This window comes from Anser brachyrhynchus (assembly GCF_964034855.1).
Source record: "Anser brachyrhynchus genome assembly, chromosome: Z".
NCBI classification, from domain to species: Eukaryota; Metazoa; Chordata; class Aves; order Anseriformes; family Anatidae; genus Anser; species Anser brachyrhynchus.
In genome coordinates, this window is record NC_137697.1 from 61,485,574 (window position 1) to 61,506,368 (window position 20,795).

The 20,795-nt window shown below is 37.6% G+C and overlaps 1 protein-coding gene across 7 annotated transcripts in view; it reads right to left on the bottom strand.

Moving 5' to 3' along the window:
• Positions 1-20,795, bottom strand: part of PRR16 (proline rich 16) — a 180,487-nt gene that overhangs the window by 9,872 nt on the left and 149,820 nt on the right. For 2 of the 7 annotated variants that reach the window (XM_080574179.1, XM_080574176.1), the window contains exon 3: positions 1,105-1,160. The exons of 3 other annotated variants lie outside the window; for them this stretch is intronic. The gene's annotated coding sequence lies outside the window, so the exon portion shown is untranslated. Of the gene's footprint in view, positions 1-1,104; positions 1,161-16,462; positions 16,576-20,795 lie in introns of all 7 variants that reach the window. 2 more of the 7 variants (XM_080574178.1, XM_080574177.1) reach the window with 2 other exon arrangements.

A 20,795-nucleotide genomic window follows, 5' to 3' on the forward strand; every position in this document is an offset into this window, starting at 1 on the left:
AGTGAGGTGGGGATTGGGCTCTTCTCCCAAGCACCAAGTGATAAGACAAGGGGAAATGGCATCAAGTTGCACCAGGGGAGGTTTAGGTTGGATATTAAGATATTTCTTTACTGAAAGTGTTGTGCTGCATTGGAATAGGCTGCCCAGAGAAGTGGTTGAGTCACCATCCCTGTAGGTCTTCAAGAAATGTGTAGATATAGAACTTAGTGGCATGGTTTAGTTGTGGACTTGTCAGCACCAAGTTAAAGGCTGGACTAGATGATCTTAGAGGTCTCTTCCAACCTGAATGATTCCATGTTTCTATCTATAAATAGTGTTTATTCTCTGTGAGTAAACAGTTATTCCTCAAATTTATTCTGAGTGCAGAATATTTAAAAATACAGTGTTGAATAGTTACTAGCATGAAAAGCAAAATATTATTTTTATGTTTCTCTGGGTTGAATATATGCTTATATGAACATATTCAGTATCATGGCTACAAAACCAGTAAATAGTATGGCAGGTACACTTGGATTCCTCTACCATCTCTCTAGTTCAGTCATCAACCCACACAAAATGATTTACTCCCAGTTGCATGACCATGACGTCCACCTTAATTTCATCAATGTTCTGCCAAAGAAGAAAAATCTGCCTTTTGTTTCTTAATATCTCTGCTAAAAAGCACAAATTGTATTGCTGTGAAAAATGTGATGCACCTCTTCAAATTAAGTAAACAATTTGTTCAGATTAGAAGGTTAAGATTAAGCTTGCTAAGTGAAGAATTCTGTAAGTGGGGAATGTGCATTAAAAATAGAAAAAGCATCCCCTCTTCCCACCCCTCCTAATAATAACACATCAATAACTACAAATCACTGTCATACAGACAAAGAAGTGAGGAAAAGAGAAAATAGGTCAGTCCTTGGAAAAATGTGTTCTAGTTTTTATTTCCATAGGTTGTAGTAATTTGACAGGGAAGATCTACATTCAAATAACGACATTTAATTCATCATTACAAAATCCCCTCAACAGAGCCTGACTTGTCAATATCCTCATAGTGCAAAACTACTGTCCTTGCAAGGGAGCAAGGGTTCAGACAATCTACAGGAGACACCTTTTTTCACTTACATTCACTCTCCTCCCCTTTCCTTAGTTTTTGTGACGTCACTGGATCAGTCTTCCTTCTACAGTATCAGTATTCAGTTCCAAAAAAAAAAAGAGACCCAAAGAAATCAGTGTCATTGTTTTCCCCATTCAAAATCACATATCTACTCTCCTTAATTATATTTTACTTCCATGAGTTTCTTATCACCAAACCATCTCCTTTTGTTTTCCCTCTGTTTGTCACACAGTTTTCTTGAGAACTGAAAGTGGCTCTGGTCAACTCTACCAAGACATCCTTCCATCCTTCTCCTCATTGTGGCAGTGACGACAGTGCTACTGCACAGAGTGCTATGCAGAAGCTGCAGATGGAGAATATTAAGAAAAAAAGGCTACTAAAGACATCTACCCTTTCACCTCAGATCTATGAGATGGCTATGCATACACTGGTTAGTATGAGTTGCACAGTTGTTTACAGGTTTATTACAAAACAGGAAAATTATAGAAGAGAACATTTAATTAATCTTAGTTAAATAAACAAATTTAGTTTAAAAATACAGAGATACTCAGATTCAATTCACAATATTTAAAGAATAATAAATGCACTTTCATTCTACAGTGGTATGATAGGAATATATCAAACAAGTGATATAGAAGACATTTGTCAAATTTTAACTGACAAATTCAATGGTGACTGCCAATGATCACAGAAAATGACACGGTAAGTGCAAATTTCTATGCCGCATCTAGTCCCATTTATTAAGAAGAAGAAAAAAAAGAGTAATCAACTTCGCATTCAATTGAGAGAGATGTACTTGATTAATACTTAGCTATACAAAACCCCAAATCATTTTAAAAGCCTGATAAAAGTACCTGAAATAGTAGCCTAATTAAAATCTCCATTATTTGCACCATTTTAGCACAAACAGAATAATTTGGACATATGCTGTTAACTGAAATCAGTATACTGGCAGTCAGAGCACCAGCTAATCTATTATTTGTATTCACATATTGAGTATGAGAAATATTGCTAGTTAAAAAAAAAACAATAAAAAATCAGCTGGTAATACATCCTGCTAAACTTATTGCACATATTTTCTAGATACTATTAAATAGTAGTAGCATCTATTTCAGCTACTCAGTTACACCTGAAAGATACAGAAATACATTCAGATATAGACTATTTTTTTTCTGTATTTTCTTAGTCCTTTCAAATCAGATGTGTTAATGTGAAACTTCTTTCAATGGAAGAAGGAATTATTGAAAGGGAAAGTGATCTTTTGGAGACCTTTGTTTTGGCTGTTGTTAATGTCCAAGAAATATATACCATTCCTATTTTTTTAGGAATAAATTTAAACAATGGATTTCAGAAGATATGCATTTTCAGTCAGAAGCCAGACCATTTCAGATAAAAATGACTACAGTAATTCTGCCAAGTGCAAGAACAATGTTTTTACCAAGCATTTTACTTCTCCATCGACATTTTAGCTACAGAAAGCCCATGCTTTTTCTTTTTTTTTTCTTCTCTATGATAACGCTGTTGAGATATGTTTGTCAGAAAAACCTTAACAACCAAACATAAACAGTGCAGAATGTTAACAAATCCACCACAACACTTCCTTCTAATTCTTCATATTTTTTTCTCAGAACCTTCAGTATGCCAATTTCTGTGTGATAGCCTTATCCTGCCGTTTCAGTCTGTAAATATTTTATTTGCCAATGAAAAAACAAGAATTCCCAATTGCTTATTGGATTTGTTTTTCTTTCTCTTAAAGATTTGAAGGAGATTGTAAACGGCGTGCAAATTTAAAATATCTAAAATTATATATTTGTATTTTTCTTCTTCACACATTACAGTTTCTTTATATTTTGACAGCATGTACTAGTTTCTACAGTAACATTATTCTTATCATTTTATTATTTTTTCCTAATGTGATTAAGTTAATCATCAAATCCTTTGTTGTTCTACCCCTAGAGCTTTTTCTAAAAGCAGTTCTATATATAGCACTTTAAATCTACTCCTAAATAGAAGTCTTCAAATTATCACAGAATCACAGAATTGTCTAGGTTGGAAGAGACCTCCAAGATCACTGAGTCCAACCTCTGACCTAACACTAACAAGTCCTTCACTAAACCATATCACTAAGCTCAACATCTAAACGTCTTTTAAAAACCTCCAGGGATGGGGACTCAACCACTTCCCTGGGCAGCCTATTCCAATGCCTAACAACCCTTTCAGTAAAGAATTTTTTCCTAATATCCAACCTAAACCTCCCCTGGTACAAATTTAGGCCATTCCCCCTCATCCTGTCACCAGGCACGTGGGAGAATAGACCAATCCCCACCTCGCTACAGCCTCCTTTAAGGTACCTGTAGAGAGTGATAAGGTCTCCCCTGAGCCTCCTCTTCTCCAGACTAAACAATCCCAGCTCCCTCAGCCGCTCCTCGTAAGACTTGTTCTCCAGACCCATCACCAGCTTCATTGCCCTTCTCTGGACTCTCTCGAGCACCTTGATGTCCTTCTTGTAGCGATGGGCCCCAAACTGAACACAGTACTCAAGGTGCGGCCTCACCAGAGCCAAGTACAGGGGGACAATCACTTCTCTAGCCCTGCTGGCCACACTGTTTCTTATGAAAGCCAGGATGCTGTTGGCCTTCTTGGTCACCTGAGCACACTGCTGGCTCATATTCAGCCGACTATCAACCACTACTCCCAGGTCCTTCTCTGCCAGGCAGCTTTCCAACCACTCATCTCCCAGCCTGTAGCTCTGCTTGGGGCTGTTGCGCCACAGATGCAGGACCTGGCACTTGGCCTTGTTGAACCTCATACAGTTGGCCTCAGCCCATCGGTCCAGCCTATCCAGATCCTCCTGCAGAGCCTTCCTACCCTCGAGCAGATTGACACATTCACCTAACTTGGTGTCATCTGCAAACTTACTGAGGGTGCACTCAATCCCCTCATCCAGATCATCAATAAAGATGTTAAAGAGGACCGGCCCCAGCACTGAGCCCTGGGGGACTCCACTAGTAACCGGCCTCCAACTCGATTTGGCTCCATTCACTACAACTCTTTGGGCCCGGCTATCCAGTCAGTTTTTAACCCAATGAAGCGTATGCCAGTCCAAGCCCCGAGCAGCCAGTTTCTTGAGGAGAATGCTGTGGGAAACTGTATCAAAAGCCTTACTGAAATCAAGGTAGACCACATCCACAGCCTTTCCCTCATCCACTAAGTGTGTCACCTTGTCATAGAAGGAGATAAGGTTCGTCAAGCAGGACCTGCCTTTCATAAACCCATGCTGCCTGGGCCTGATTGCCTGGTTGCCCTGCAAGTGCCACATGATGACACTCAATCTTCTCCATGAGATTCCCTGGCACTGAGGTCAAACTAACAGGCCTATAGTTCCCCAGGTCTACCCTCCAGCCCTTCTTGTAGATGGGCGTCACGTTTGCTAGCCGCCAGTCGACAGGCTATCAGCCCTGATAGCCAGGACTGCTGATAAATGATGGAAAGTGTCTCGGCCAGCTCTTCTGCCAGTTCTCTCAGTACCCTCGGGTGGATCCCATCTGGCCCAATCGACTTGCATACATCTAAGTGCTGTAGCTGGTCACCAACCATTTCCTCGTGGATAGTGAGGGCCATGTCCTGCTCCCCATCCCCTTCCACCATGTCAGAGTATATGATGAAAATATTTATGAAATGCACTTTTTGAACTGAACATATACTGCTTAAATAATGTGTTTGTAGAAGTTTATTGTCTTTGTGTGTTTGCACGACAAAATGAAGACCATCAGAATATTGGCTTTGAGAGATATTCTACTATATATTTATACACACATATATATAAACATTAATAATAATGAAAGCATCATACAATGAATGCAAGGGGCATTATGCTTGTCAATAAATGAAGCATATTTTTTCTATGTTTCCCATGAACTAAGGACCAAATTGCTGTAGTGTTTTTCTTAAAATGTCCCAAAGAGTTTTGATTTGAAAGAAGAAATGTGTGGGACTGACAACAGGAAATTAAGGCTTTTTTCTTGGTACTACTTGTTACCAACACAGCTGAAATCTAGGCAACTAAAGTTACCAGTGTGTCTTGACACTGTAGAAGTTGATATCCTACATTAGGAATTATCACTGCTAAAAATATAAAAATGCTGACTCCTAAATGTTAAAAAGAAGATTGGAAAACTGGTAAAACTCCTGATGATGTATTCTGGGAAACTCTGGAATAAGTTTTAAATTTCCTCTGACTTTTTTTTTTTGGCTGAGACATCTCTGCATCTTTGTTCTGCATCTTTGACCATTTGAAAAATTTTTATCACATCATTTTTCTTGACGTGACTTTTTTTATTTTCATTAAACTTTTTTGGTCACTCATCCTGTTATGTGTTGGAAAATTGCGACAATATTTTAAAACATGTCTTATGATAGAATTGGTCATGCCAAGGGAGAACATATGGCTAGGAAGCCTATTTCTCTTTTCATTTGTTTTTGGATATGTTATGACACTTCTTTCATGAGGCAAGTACTCACTAAAGACTGCTGGAAGAGTGTTTCTTCTTCATTTTGCCCCTGGGATACATATTTACTAGTACCCAGAACAGCTATCTTCTCAAACCATTAGCTTTGGACTATATTTTATCTTGTATTTGACTATCATGCTCAGAAAAAGCAAGAAATTATCCACAGAGAGGCAATCAGCTTCTCTGTGCTAGCACACAATACAAAATCTGAGCTATCTTTCTTTGCAAAGGACAAGGCATGGATCTTGATACCATATTAAGCAAGTAATGAAATAAAAATATTAAGCATGTAGTAGCTTTGTATTTGCAATGATTTGCAAAAGAATTTCAGATCTAATGTCTGTTGTTGGAAAGTTTCTGTCAATGCTGGACCTATTAATTTGTGGGTAATATAAGTACTTTTCCACCACCGCCCTGCATTTACTGAAGGTGCCTTCATACTTCATGTTTGTTGGCAGACACTCAAAGAGTTGAAAGATCTGATAGGTTAGAAAGTGCCTGCACCCCTCAACACTCCAACATGTGTCAGGTTTTTTTTTTTATTCTGTAAAAAATAATATTTCATGTGGTTTACTCAGTCAATTCCTGAAGCTGAATCTATAACAGAAAACAGGACACATTTATCACAAATTCATGTGAACGTACACTTACTGAATAAAAACAAACAAACAAAGCAAAAAAAACCAAAACCAACAAACCAAAAAACTTCTTTGAGTATATGGCATAATCTACACACCAGTGGAAGAAGCCTTTTTTTCCCTCAGTGAAAAGGACATTCTTCACAGAACAAGTGCAAGTTCACATAGAATAGTTAAATGCTTTAAATGATTTGTACCTGGTATTATTTAATAACTTCGGGGTTTTGTGTTTAATTTTCAGAGCTTAGATATGTGTTTTTTGTTTGTTTGTTTGGTTTTGTTTGTTTGTTTTGTTTTATTTTGTATAATTATATGTGTTAAAGTGACACATGAATAATCTGAAAACCATTCTGCCCAGAATATATCTTCCAGTGGATAGGTATAACCTTTTCTCATTCAGCGTGGAGCTAGGAAGGAAGGATGATAAGTGAACTGGCAGATTTCCACTTGTTTATTTATGAAAAAAAAAAAAAAGGAAAAGGAAAAGGAAAAAGAAAAGGAAAAGGAAAAGGAAAAGGAAAAGGAAAAGGAAAAGGAAAAGGAAAAGGAAAGGGAAAGGAAAAGGAAAAGGAAAAGGAAAAGGAAAAGGAAAAGGAAAAGGAAAAGGAAAAGGAAAAGGAAAAGAAAAGGAAAAGGAAAAGGAAAAGGAAAAGGAAAAGGAAAAGGAAAAGGAAAAGGAAAAGGAAAAGGAAAAGGAAAAAGGAAAGGAAAAGGGAAAGGAAAAGGGAAAGGAAAAGAGAGAAAAGAAAAAGAAAGAGAAAGAGAAAGAGGAAGAGAAAGAGGAAGAGAAAGAGAAAGAGGAAGAAAGAAAGAAAGAGAAAGAGAAAGAGAAAAGAAAAAGAAAAAGAAAAAGAAAAAGAAAAAGAAAAAGAAAAAGAAAAAGAAAAAGAAAAAGAAAAAGAAAAAGAAAAAGAAAAAGAAAAAGAAAAAGAAAAAGAAAAAGAAAAAGAAAAAGAAAAAGAAAAAGAAAAAGAAAAAGAAAAAGAAAAAGAAAAAGAAAAAGAAAAAGAAAAAGAAAAAGAAAAAGAAAAAGAAAAAGAAAAAGAAAAAGAAAAAGAAAAAGAAAAAGAAAAAGAAAAAGAAAAAAAAGAAAAAGAAAAAGAAAAAGAAAAAGAAAAGAAAAAGAAAAAGAAAAAGAAAAAGAAAAAGAAAAAGAAAAAGAAAAAGAAAAAGAAAAAGAAAAAGAAAAAGAAAAAGAAAAAGAAAAAGAAAAAGAAAAAGAAAAAGAAAAAGAAAAAGAAAAAGAAAAAGAAAAAGAAAAAGAAAAAGAAAAAGAAAAAGAAAAAGAAAAAGAAAAAGAAAAAGAAAAAGAAAGAAAAAGAAAAAGAAAAAGAAAAAGAAAAAGAAGAAAAAGAAAAAGAAAAAGAAAAAGAAAAAGAAAAAGAAAAAGAAAAAGAAAAAGAAAAAGAAAAAGAAAAAGAAAAAGAAAAAGAAAAAGAAAAAGAAAAAGAAAAAAAGAAAAAAGGTGAAAGAAGTCATGTAGCACATAATGTAACTATCAATACTTCTGCTTTTTTGACATTTATTGATCCTTCTATTTCAAATTACTCAAGCAATCCACTAGTCTTGTAGGATTAGGCCTACTTTGCAAGCCAAGAAGACCTAAAAGACACCAGAAAATATCTGTAAATATTTTGGCACAGCCTTTCTGCAGGTTTGCCTATTGAGGGATGAAATAATTAATGATTCTAACTGACAACATGCTGTTTTCTAACAAATGTTTGATGGGATTTACTTTTTCCTTTGTCATTTTGCACAAACATTTTGCCACATAAGACTGAAAATGATTTTCACTGCCAGTAGAGATGTGGAGATTACCAAAACTGTCCTTTTCTCCTGAAACATCCTAATATGACTAAAAGGTCACAGCAATTCTGTGGTATACTAGTTGTCTAATATACTTATACTCACATTTTCATTACAAAATTAGAAGGTTTTGTGTTATGGTTCTGGAGAGTGGGAAATACTGTTCTTGTAGCTAGGAATGCTTAGCTGCTAAAAAGTATTGAGTAGCTCACAGCTGAATCTTGGTCAGAAATCAACCAGTGAAAGAAAGGCCCAGAGGCCACACAGCAATAGGAAGGTGTGTAGTGCAAGTCACTCTGCACTCCATAAGCCTCTCAGAAGACTTCTGCATCACCGGCTCCGGACCTTTTCCATCACAACAGAAAGGGTAGCATCTACCACTTGAGACTCCATACATTGGAAAAAAATAAAAAATAAAAAAAATTGAAAGTACCACACACTCATTTACCAAGATTCACCCAGCTCCTTTCTAGAGTTCCCAAAGGGAAAAAATAAAAATAATAATAATAAAAAAAATCCTCTTTACCAGGAGGAAATTAAGTGGACACAGAATAAGATATTTAGAAAATATAACTGAATATATTCTTAGATAGGAAGGTGAAAACAAAACAAAAATTAAACATGGCTAAACATCAGTAAATTACCTAGCACCTTCACATTATTTTAACTTTCAGCAACAGTATACGTGAAAGAGATCAGCCTGACATGACATTTAGATTGAAGAAAGATGGAAGAACCTCCTTATGGAAAGTGCTACTTATTTTCTGAAGAAGTACAAATTCTATTACAAATATGTCCTTGTTTCAACTGGGATAGAGTTAATTTTCTTCATAGTAGCTGGTATCATGCTGTGTTCTGGATTTAGGAGGAAAATAATGTTGGTAACGTACCAATGTTTTAGTTATTACTGAGCAGTGCTTAAACAGAGTTAGAGGCTTTTCAGCTTCTCATAACACCCAGCGAGGAGGCTGGGGGTACACAAGAAGATTGGAGGGGATACAACAAAATACATTGTACAAATGTAACCCTTGATACAGCTCTGATTTGTGAAAAGTTACGTACACTATTAGAACACACTTGCTTATAGTTTATAAAAAAACATACAGAATACGAGAAGCTAAAATTTTTGCAAATATATACAAAGTTTACAAGCTTGAATTTAAGCAACCAATTTTTTCAAGTTTCTTCAAATAACTCTATATAAAGATGATGCTCTTGTACATCCTCTGTCAGAACCTACGTATGGGCTGTCTTACTCCCACTTACCTACCACTCCAGCTGTAACAAACCATGTATGACTGATGTTTAAAAGGCAGAAATATCAGAGACAAGCACAATTAATGTTTTCCTTAGGTGTTCAAAAGGATGTCTTCGAATTTATTTTGAGTAATCCTAAAAACGAGCTTTCAGAATTGTGTTATGTTGGTGTGACAAAGCATCACATCTGAAGGAAAACATAAAATTTTGGGACATTTCTTGGAAGAAAATGAAGATCAACAGTTCAGCTTCTTGTTTTGCAGGTCTGCCATGGATCACCTTAATTCCACAGTCTGTTTAACCATTTTGAGCTGAATGCCCAGAAGTCTAGACTTGAATGAAACAATAATTTTTGATAAATTTAGCGATAATGTATTTTTCCTCATCCACCTCTAATGATTTACCATTTTATATACAACTGGATAGGACAGTCAAACATAAGCTCAGCAGCAAGGCCTATCTTCACTTAGCCTTTAAGAAATTTTATTTCTCTCAATCATTAACACAGATATCAATACATTTAAAAAAATATAGTAAAGAATTACTTCAGGTACATAGGTAGCAGAATACAATGAGTTCCAACAGGAAAACTGGATGATTTCACAGGCAATAGACTATCCCAGTTTCAGATCTCTTTTCTTATAACAGGAAAAATTCAAAATGCATCTCAGCATTAGACCCTTCATAATGTCCATCAAATATACTCAAAGAAATGGATCACAATGAACATCAGATCATGTGATTTTTTTTCCCATTTTTTGTTTTTTAAAATTCAACAGCATCATTTGCAAATCTCAATAGTTTCGCCAGCACAGATTGGCTTGCTGAGTGAACCTGGCTGGCCACCCCTGCTTCAACATAAATATCCATGCTCATCTGGCTTTGGAGTGATTTGCTTAACAAAATAGGTACTCTGGCCAATAAAAGAAGCTCAAAATTCAAATGCATACCATTAAGCTCTAATGCTAATTCTTTTGAGAAAAGGGTGCAAAATATGCAAGGCGGTGCTTTGCATACTAAGCAGAGGCCTCATATGCAGTGTTTGTCTGGCCAGTAAAACACCACAAATTATTGTGCAAGCAATTATTTGGGCAGTTCACAAAAGGCATTAAGTCATTTTGAAGGACTTCCTTGAAGTTGAAACAAGAATAAAAGCTCTGGATCTATTTATTTAACTCAGTTAGTAAGATATATAAGAAAGTCTGTTGCAAAACTTTGATTCCAAACAGAGTGGTGGTACGTGCTCTGGGCTATGTGGATTGGAATTATGTTTCAAATGTTAAACCTACTTTGTTCCCACTGAGTTGGCTAAGGTCCTCTCCAATGCTTTTTTTTTTTTTTTTTTTCCAAGTCACAGTTCAAACTAAAAGAGTTTGTAGCAAAATAAGTCACAGATGGTCCTCTGTACATTTGAAACATCTCTTCAAGCATTTCCTCCTCTACACATAACAGAAGGCCAAAATCACTGTTAATTGTTTTTTTTTCAAGTAGGATGTGCTTTCCATCTGTCTTGGTACACAGCAAAGACACTTGGCTTTGCTTTCTGGAATTGATACAGCCAGAAATGGCTTGCTCTTCCTAAGGCAGTCAAAATTATTAGAAGTAATTAATGATGAATAAGGATTCCCAAATCTTGTTAAGTCTATGCTTACAAAAACAAGTTATATGAATAAACTTCAGATTTAATTTACTGTATTTTGTACCACTTTTTTTTTTTAAAATCATATCTTATGGTCTCTTAACTTTCACTTTCTATATTTGAAACTAAGTAAATTCTCACCTGTATAATCCCCCACACAAATGGCTTAACACAAACCTGTTTGCTGCCATGACCTTGCAAGGGAAGGTGATCTTTTAAGAGTAACTGGAAATCATTGTTTTGACACTTCTGCAAATGCTCTGAGAGGTGTCTGTATGTCCCTGGTTACTTCCAGTGTTCCTCTTTGAATATAATGAAGAGGTAAGAATGGTAAGAATCAGCAGCAATACAAGAAATAAAACTGAAAAAGATGTGAGACACCCAGAAGCTTTGTTGGTCACCTGTGTCAGAGCCCAGAAGAGCCTGGAGGGCATTGTCTATCTTACCTATCAGAAAGGAAAAGAAAAATCACTGAAAAATTGATGCTTTTTGACTTCTCAGATTTATACTCTTTTCCTGTATTCATTCCTTCATTTTAATACTAAAATTTCAGAAAAATAAGCATGAGTATTAGTTTAGACCGTACAACAGTGTCCATCTAAGGCAACGACCATGTTATCAGCAGTTCAAAAGACAATCTTAGTTACAGTGTGTTAGCTTTCACAAGCAACAGAATTACCCAACATATATGACATTTTTGTATGAAATATGACAATGGGACAAATTAAATGTCTTTGGTGAAAAACAGCAATTTGGTCAGTACACCAAAACTAGATAAAGGAATTTACATAGCGGGTTTTCAGCTGCCCTGACAGTGCAGTAAGCCATACAGAAGGAAAAAAAAATAATAATAATAATAAAATGATATGCAGTAACAAACAAACAAACAAAAAGTAAATTCAGTCATCAGATTATTATTTATTTTAATTAACCCTCGGGAAGTCTTTTGTAGAGAACAGACATTTGCTCAGGAGTTGGCAGGGCTGATAGATAAGGCTTTAAACTAGAGTCGAAGGGGGAAGGGGATAAAACCAGGCATACTGGTGATGAGCTAAGGCATGGTGCGCTAGAATCAGAGGGACTGTGTGCTAGTGAGGCCCTTCGGTTAGCTCCACAAGGTGCTGCGTGTAGGGAGGCACATTTGAAGCGCTTCTACACAAACGCACGCAGTATGAGGAATAAAATGGATGAGCTAGAAGTCTTGGCCCAGTCCCACAGCTACGACATCATAGGCATAAACGAAACCTGGTGGGATGAGTCCTGTGGCTGGTGTGTTGCAATAGATGGTTACAGGCTCTTCAGGAGGGACAGGCAGGGTAGGCGAGGTGGTGGGGTGGCGATGTATGTGAAGCATGGGCTGGACTGTGTGGAATTTCAAGTTGGTGATGGCAAAGTTGAGAACCTCTGGGTAAGGATTAAGGGATGAACAAATAAAGGGGATGTTGTTGTGGGAGTCTACCACAGACCACCTGGCCAGGACGACAACGCCAATGAATTATTCTTTGCAGAACTAAGAGATGCCTCGAGATCGACTCCCCTTGTCCTTATGGGGGATTTCAACTTGCCAGACGTCAACTGGGATCACCACACGGCTGACATGAGCAAGTCCAGGAGGTTCATAAACCACGTAGATGATAACTTCTTGGTGCAGGTGCTAAGGGAGCCAACTAGGAAAGGTGTCCTCCTAGATCTGTTTCTGGAGAACAGAGAGGGTCTTGTGGGAGACGTGGCAATTGGCGGCCGTCTCAGTCATAGTGACCATGAAGTGGTTGAGTTTAGAATTTATGGTGACAGAAGGAAAACAGCCACCAAAACTTCAGCCCTGGATATGGGGAAAGCAGACTTCAGGCTGCTCAGGGAACTAGTCAGCAAGGTCCCCTGGGAAACTGCTTTTGAAGGCATTGGCGTCCATCAGTGCTGGTCAGTCTTTAAGCACTGCCTCCTAAAAGCACAAGATGAGAAAATTCCAAAATATTGGAAGTCAGGCAGGTGGGGCAGAAGGCCGGCCTGGCTGACCAGGGATCTTCTACCTCAGCTTAGGTGAAAAAAGAAAGTGTACGGCTGCTGGAAGGAGGGTCAGGCGATGAGGAAGGAATATAGGGATGCTGTTTGTGTTTGTAGAGAGGAAATTTGTGTGGCCAAAGCCCAACTAGAGTTGAAGCTGGCCACGTCTGTGGGAGACAATAAAAAAGTTTTTTTTAGATATGTGAACAGAAAAAGAACCAAAGGAAACATAGGTCTGCTACTAGATGGGGAGGGTCTCCTCACAGACAATGACATAGGCAAAGCAGAGACGTTTAATGCCTTCTTTGCCTCTGTCTTCAACACTGATGATGGGCTTCGGGACCCAGGGTGCCCTGAGCTGGAGGACTATGATAGTGGGAATAACAAACTCCCAACCAACCCTGAACGTGTGTGGGATTTGTTGCTCCACTTAGATCCATACAAGTCCATGGGTCCAGATGGGATTCATCCCAGAGTGCTTAAAGAGCTGGCTGATGTCATCGTGGGACCTCTCTCAATTATTTTTCAACGATCTTGGGAATCTGGAGAGGTCCCAGTGGACTGGAAGCTGGCAAACGTGCCAATTTTCAAGAAGGGTAAGAAAGAAGACCCTAGCAATTACAGGCCTGTCAGTCTCACGTCAGTGCCTGGTGAAATTATGGAGAAGATGATCCCTGAAGTTATTGAAGTGCTCCCGGGGGACAATGCAGTCATTGGTCCCAGCCAACATGGGTTCATGAGGGGTAGGTCCTGCCTAACAAATTTGATTTCCTTTTATGATAAGATCACCCATCTAGTCGATCAAGGGAAAACAGCTGATGTGATCTTTCTGGACTTCAGCAAAGCTTTTGACACGGTTTCCCATAGGATCCTACTGGACAAAATGTCCAGCATACAACTTAACAAAAACATCATACGATGGGTGAGCAATTGGCTGACGGGCAGGGCTCAAAGGGTTATGGTAAATGGGGCCACATCTGGCTGGCGGATGGTCACTAGTGGGGTCCCTCAAGGCTCCATTTTAGGGTCAGTCCTCTTCAATGTTTTTATAAATGATTTGGATGTAGGACTAGAAGGTGTTTTGAGCAAATTTGCCGATGACACCAAACTTGGAGGAGTTGTGGACTCGGCTGAGGGTGGAAAGGCCTTGCAGAGAGATCTGGACAGATTGGAGAGCTGGGCTATCACCAACCACATGAAGTTTAACAAAAGCAAGTGCCGGGTCCTGCACCTGCGATGGGGCAACCCTGGCTATACGTACAGACTGGGCAACAAGATGCTGGAGAGCAGCCCCGCAGAGAGGGATCTGGGGGTTGTGGTTGACAGCAAGTTGAATATGAGCCAGCAGTGTGCTCTGGCAGCCAGGAGGGCCAACTGTACCCTGGGATGCATCAAGCACGGCATTGCTAGTCGGTCGAGGGAAGTGATTGTCCTGCTCTACTCTGCGCTGGTGCGGCCTCACCTCGAGTACTGTGTGCAGTTCTGGGCACCACAGTACAAAAAGGACACTAAACTGTTGGAGAGTGTCCAGAGGAGGGCGACGAAGATGGTGAAGGGCCTAGAGGAGAAGACGTATGAGGAGCGGCTGAGGTCACTGGGCCTGTTCAGCCTGGAGAAGAGGAGGCTGAGGGGGGACCTCATCGCAGTCTACAACTTCCTTGCGAGGGGGAGTGGAGGGGCAGGGGACCTATTCTCCATAAACACCAGTGATAGGACCCGCGGGAACAATATTAAGCTGAGGCAGGGGAAGTTTAGGCTGGACATCAGGAAGAGTTTCTTCACCGAGAGGGTGGTTGCACACTGGAAGAGGCTCCCCAGTGAACTATTTACTGCACCAAGCCTGTCTGAAATTAAGAAGTGATTGGACTGTGCAATCAGTCACATGGTCTAAACTTTTGGGTAGACCTGTGCAGTGCCAGGAGTTGGACTTGATGATCCTTATGGGTCCCTTCCAACTCGGGATATTCTATGATTCTATGATTCTATGACATGATTTTAGACATAATTGAGCAGAGCCTGGTGAAGACAACATGTACCCTCTGTTAAGCACTGTGTGACAAAACAATGCACACAGGAGCAAAAGAGGAAGTAAAAACTCCTGAATCCATAATTTGAATTGCAAATTCAAATAGTTGAAAATCAGCTCTGCTCCAGTCACAATGCACCCTGTTTTGTTTCTTTACTGGAGCAAAGAATTCTGCTGTGGATTAATGGAGAGGTGAAGTACTTCATTCGGAATTCTTACTAACTAAAATAATACTGAAAAATAAAATGTATTTTATGTCACTTGCAAACCGAACAGAAGATGCTGGAACTTTTGCTAGATGAAATTTTCTTCTAAAATCAGTGATGAAAAATGTATTCTTCCTTAATATCACTTTTATTTTTTAAAGTTATTTAAAGGCATTTTAACTCTTAATGCCTAAGAGAGCCCTAATCAAGAGCAATTCAAAAGCTTTCAAATGAAGAAAACTAGAAGAGCTTGCTTTTATTTCTAGTATTTGTATTTCATAGCCAAAACTGTGTCCTGGGACAATAAACTGGGATAATAAACTGAATCATCTGTATCAGTAATTATATGTACTTACTAACCACTTACAAAGAAATACTAAACTTAGAAAGTACATTCTCTAGATCAGAAACAAGGCATTGATACAACATTAAGAGTAAAGATTCACCTTTGTAAACTGTTTTACCTGTCTCATAGTTATTTTCCAACTAGAAAACAAGGCTACAGAAAGACTGGAAGAAATATAAAAAGCTCCTAGTAGTGTGGGTATATAAATTGTAGAAGTAATCACAAATGAAAATTAGTATGACTGAAAGTTCATTGCTGATGTAACAAAATCTTCATGTGCCATGTCAAACCTGCAAGGTATGTAATGGACAAATGACAAGCTGACAGCTCACTTCAGAAAAGGTTTTTTCTACAATGCCAGAATCCATTTTGAGTGAAGTCTTCCACTCCTCCCACCAACACAGCCTGTGCACTGAATGCTAAATTGCTAGCTGCATCCTCCTGAAATCTTCTATTAAATGTCTTACTATAAATGAGATATTATTTTTCTCTGAGAACCAGATCCAAGATTATTTTAGGGAATGTCTAAATATATTCCAGCAGAGAGCAGGAGGAAAGACACTCAGTTACTGTAATGAGCAGCAGGTAAACGAGTCATCACATACCCTTAGGAGTATAGCTTTCCCTTGATGGATGGGGTGGTAAGAGGGAGGAAGTTGGAAAGATTCAGAAGACTTCACCCCTTTGTAGGTAGGGAAAAAACAGCTTCTGGTGAGGGATCCAGGCAGTGAGGACAGCATTTGGTCAGGTTTTTGCTTGATGAAGTTCTAGTGAAGTGTTCAAGACCTAGCACAAAGAATGACCTGGCTTATGGTCACACTTGCAGAAGCAGCAGCTCAGTGCCTAGGGGAGCCCCAACATGGAAGTCTGGGCAAGCAAGAGGCTTTAGATGTGATGCCCCAAAACAGAGTGCCCATGACAGAGCAGTCATACCTGTCAGACTGAAGAGGATATGCACTCTGTGGAGGCTGTACAGGAGAAGCGCACTCCATCCTCCAGGATGCAGCAGATGAAATAAGAATACTGTCTTCTCAGTGCAGCACCTACTGCATTTCCAGAACAGAAATTATTATTATTAATAATAATAAATAACAATTTTCCCAGCACTCACTCCTCCCTTGCAGTGCCTTCCTCTACCAAGATTTTGAACAAACTAGAGGCTCAGCCATGAGCAGCTGAAGCCACACTGCTCAGTACAGAAACAGGGTATGCTTCAGACTCAAGGGAAGGTGAGGGTTCAAAATGCCTCAGGCAGAAGAAGCAACTTAATTTGGATTTCTCTTACCTTTCATAACAGAGGGCAAAGGAAAGGCAGTCTACAGACACCATCTCCTCCAGCAATTTGTAAATCTAGCACATCTGTCCCATGCTTTATTTATGAGTGAATGAAATAAAACAATTGGATTTGTGTCAGCTAGAATAACTAAATGCTGAACAGAAGGACAGATTTCAGTTTTTCATTTCAGCCACACAGATAAGCAATCACATTTTACTTTCAGTGGGAGTCAAAATACACTGGTCTTCCTTCCAGAGTTACAATTAAACAGATGGATACAAATGAACGCTTTGGACCCTGCTGGCTTCCACTGCTTAGAATAATGTTACCTAATCATGACCTCAGATGGTGAGGACAGTGGTAAAGTAAAATTACTACCTTTCCTTTTCCTTTTAATGACTTGGATTCTTAAGACTGTGCTGTGTTAGCTAGATTTATCATGTTTCTAATTTTATTTGAAATGTAGCAATAGAGCTACAGATAGCAATGAAAAAAATTGAAGCTTCTATCTTGCCTGTCAGCTGAACTCAAACTATACCCTTTTTAATAAAGGGAATTATCTTGTATGCAAGGATTTTCTAGAGTAGAGATTAGAGGTGCATAATTCTTTCCATGTATAATCCTTCCTCCTTTATCCCATGAAAAGCTCCCCTAAATAGGAAAGTTCAAAAAGGGCAAACTGATTAAGAGTTAGCTGAAAGCTCCACTAACTGCTAAGAATTCGTCAATAGCATCCAAAATGTGGTTTCTGTTTAAGAGGTTTAAATTGAAACACAAGTCTTCTGCTGTTCAGATATGAATTCCCTAATAAATCTATGTGTAGAAGCAATTAGCAAGTTTCATCTTATCGCAGCTGTCAAATAATAATACAAAAAATATGTAGGGTGATGGTATCTTTGATTTCTATTTATTTATTTATTTATTTATTTATTTATTCCTTTAAAAGTAGGCAGTCAGAAAAAAGAGTAATGTAAAAATTGGGAAAGATCATAGTCTTGAACTTGTTCAAGGTAATACCCCAAACTTATATGTGTATTATAAATATAAGGCTAAATAGATTAAAAAACAAAACAAACAAACAAAAAACCCACATACTTTTTTGTTCAACAGTATTTTAAAATAATGGCCTGTCAATGAGAAGGAATTATAAGGAACATCCAATGAAGTTTTTTATGTTATCTCTATTACATAAAATGGAATTCCTAATGCTGGATTAGTCAATGCACTAATCACTATTAGAAATATTTTAATTCCTCATTTAATTTTTTAGCAATTCAGAAACCTATTTTCAAAAGCCCCCTAACTTTACAAGGTTTCATTAAATTTAAAATTGACCTTATATTCAGAAGCTATGCTTATTCATTAGTATCCAACACTGGCTGCCTTTGGGTACTTATAAAAATGCCTGGGAACTTACAAAATCTACTTCCAAACAAAAATCAATATAAATAGTCACTGCTTGATTTGACACTCTTAAAGTAAACTTTTCATTTCATTTCTACTGTGACACCTTACTAGTGTTGAATTGAGCAGTTGTGATGGGGGCCATGGAAATAAAAAATACATTGATCACATAATTTAATCACACTTACTGCTGACTCAGTTCTGCTCCATGTGGTGTATTTCTTAAGGTTCAGTTGCACCTTTCAACAGAGACTGTAACACAGAAGCTTTGTGAAAGGCCATTGCATGTATACTTTCTTTACTCCACCATCATACAAATGGTTATGCCTCACACTAGGTGGATGCTCAGCTGCAGATATATATAAGCCCTGCAACTTGGCTGGGAGCATAGCCTGCACCATAAGCGGGCTATCTGCACCAGCACCAAACCAAACCAACTGTAACCCTGTGGCAGAGGCAGTGACAGCTCGAGTCCTTTCAACCAGCATTCTGAGAGCACCAAAGGATAAAACTCCTTTCTCTTAGAACATACCCTAGTGCACATCTACACCCACCACTTCTGGTTACACACATGATGACTGATGGGAATATAGTGTCCCTAAACCAACAGCATCTTGTGTCTTCCTAGTGAGTCTCAGTTTCTCCAAGGCCTGGGGGACCAATAGGCGGTGTACAGCACAGACTACAGTACATGTGTTTCCTTGGGAAAATTATTGTCTGTAAAATGCCAACATATAAAAATGAGTTCTGGTTTGCCATTTTATTTCTACTGGTATTTACTGAAGTACTTTTGTCAGGACACTGTTTTTAACACAGATAAAATGTGTTCTTGCCACATGAGGCTTCCTATTTTTTTTTGTGAAGAATGGAAATTTTCTCTCCATAGAAATGGATGGTGATATTCTTAAAACCCTGCTTACCTGCTGATCTTTTCTGCCTCTGTTCCATGGTAACCTACAGTGACCAAGAAGCTCTCCAATATTTCTTATCATCTCCTAAAGAAAAAGTGATTCAGACACTGCTAATGAACATTTGCATATGGATGAGCCTATGAAATTTCTTCATTTCTATCCTCTTAATCTCCCTGCTTACTTCCATAGGCATTTACTACGCTAGCATTAGAAAGAATTAATCTAAAGTTATGTATTATATGTCTTTATTGGCATATATTGTGTGTAAACTTATCACAGACTAGTAGTGATCATACAAGTGATAACCTTAGAGTATGGAGGTCCTGTCATGAAAACCAGAAATTTAGGTAATGTAAAAAATAAACCAGATTTATTAAAACAAATAGGATTTCTCCCGCTTTCTTTTTGCTTGTTATCCAGCTTCCTAGCATTCATATCAATCACTAAACAGTGCTCTCTTTCATTTCTTAATCATGCTATTTGTGTATTTTCCATTCCTTCTTGGTCCTCTGCTCTTACAGTTCAATGCCCATTGACTGTTCCAACAAAGCTTCAGAGAGAAGGGTATGTTCCCCTGTCTATGACAGACATGCACCTTCTCCTACAGTTCCACTTACTAATTACTTACAAAATGAAAACAGTCACCTGTTAAAAAAAAGTCACATTTTGTACCCACTGCACAAATCAAATAGAGGGTGAGAACGTGTTAAATAATGTATTGTATAATTTATTTATACAATTTCTAAATACAACTCACTGCAAATGAATGAAATATATGGACTGATATTTAACCCAATGTCTAGTGAAGGATTGATTTGTAACAAGATTTACAGTACTTTTAAGAGATATATTTTATTTATCCACTGATTAGTTATTTATCATTTCATTATCAGTAAAACCTGTTGAATGCAGAACTCACTATTACACTGATGTATTTTGAACATAATATGAAGATCATGTAAGACTTTTTCAAATCAAATAATAAAATGATTATATTTGTTTAAGCCCTCTTCCTGGACTGAGTATCAAAGTAGCTACTAGCCACCTTGAAAGCTCCTATTAATTGTACGCGTATTTAGACAATATGCCTTTCATTTTATCTGCCGAGATTTCTGTAAATTTCAACTAGCCAAAGTGCCAGAAATGTCTGAAGGTAAGAATTTGTAGATCATATATGATTTGATAAAGATTACATATTAACATGCTTCTAGTCCAATGCAAATTTTATAAATTATGACATTGCAGCAACAACAAAAAATCTATGTTTTCCTACATTTGACCATTTAAAAAAGAGGTATTTCAATACCAAAAAAAAATATTTATTTTTAATTTTACAATTCTGATCATACTTTGTGCATCATAACCTATTAGGATAGAAAATATATTGATCATATATATCAACATACAGGTTTGGGAAGAAAAATAATTTTAGGGAACACAAAATTAATATCCAGGATGAGAATTCCTAATGCTGAATTTCTGAAGAAATAAAATTATTTACACACTCTCAACTTAAGTTCCTAAGATGCAAGAAAGTATATGAATATAAAGTATTGCATTATGGCCTCAGTGTAACTTTTATAGGCAGGGATAAGATGCCAGTCAACTGATGGTGTAATCTACAATTTATGTTCCTTCTTTTTTTTTTTTTAATTTTAATTTTTATTTATTTTCT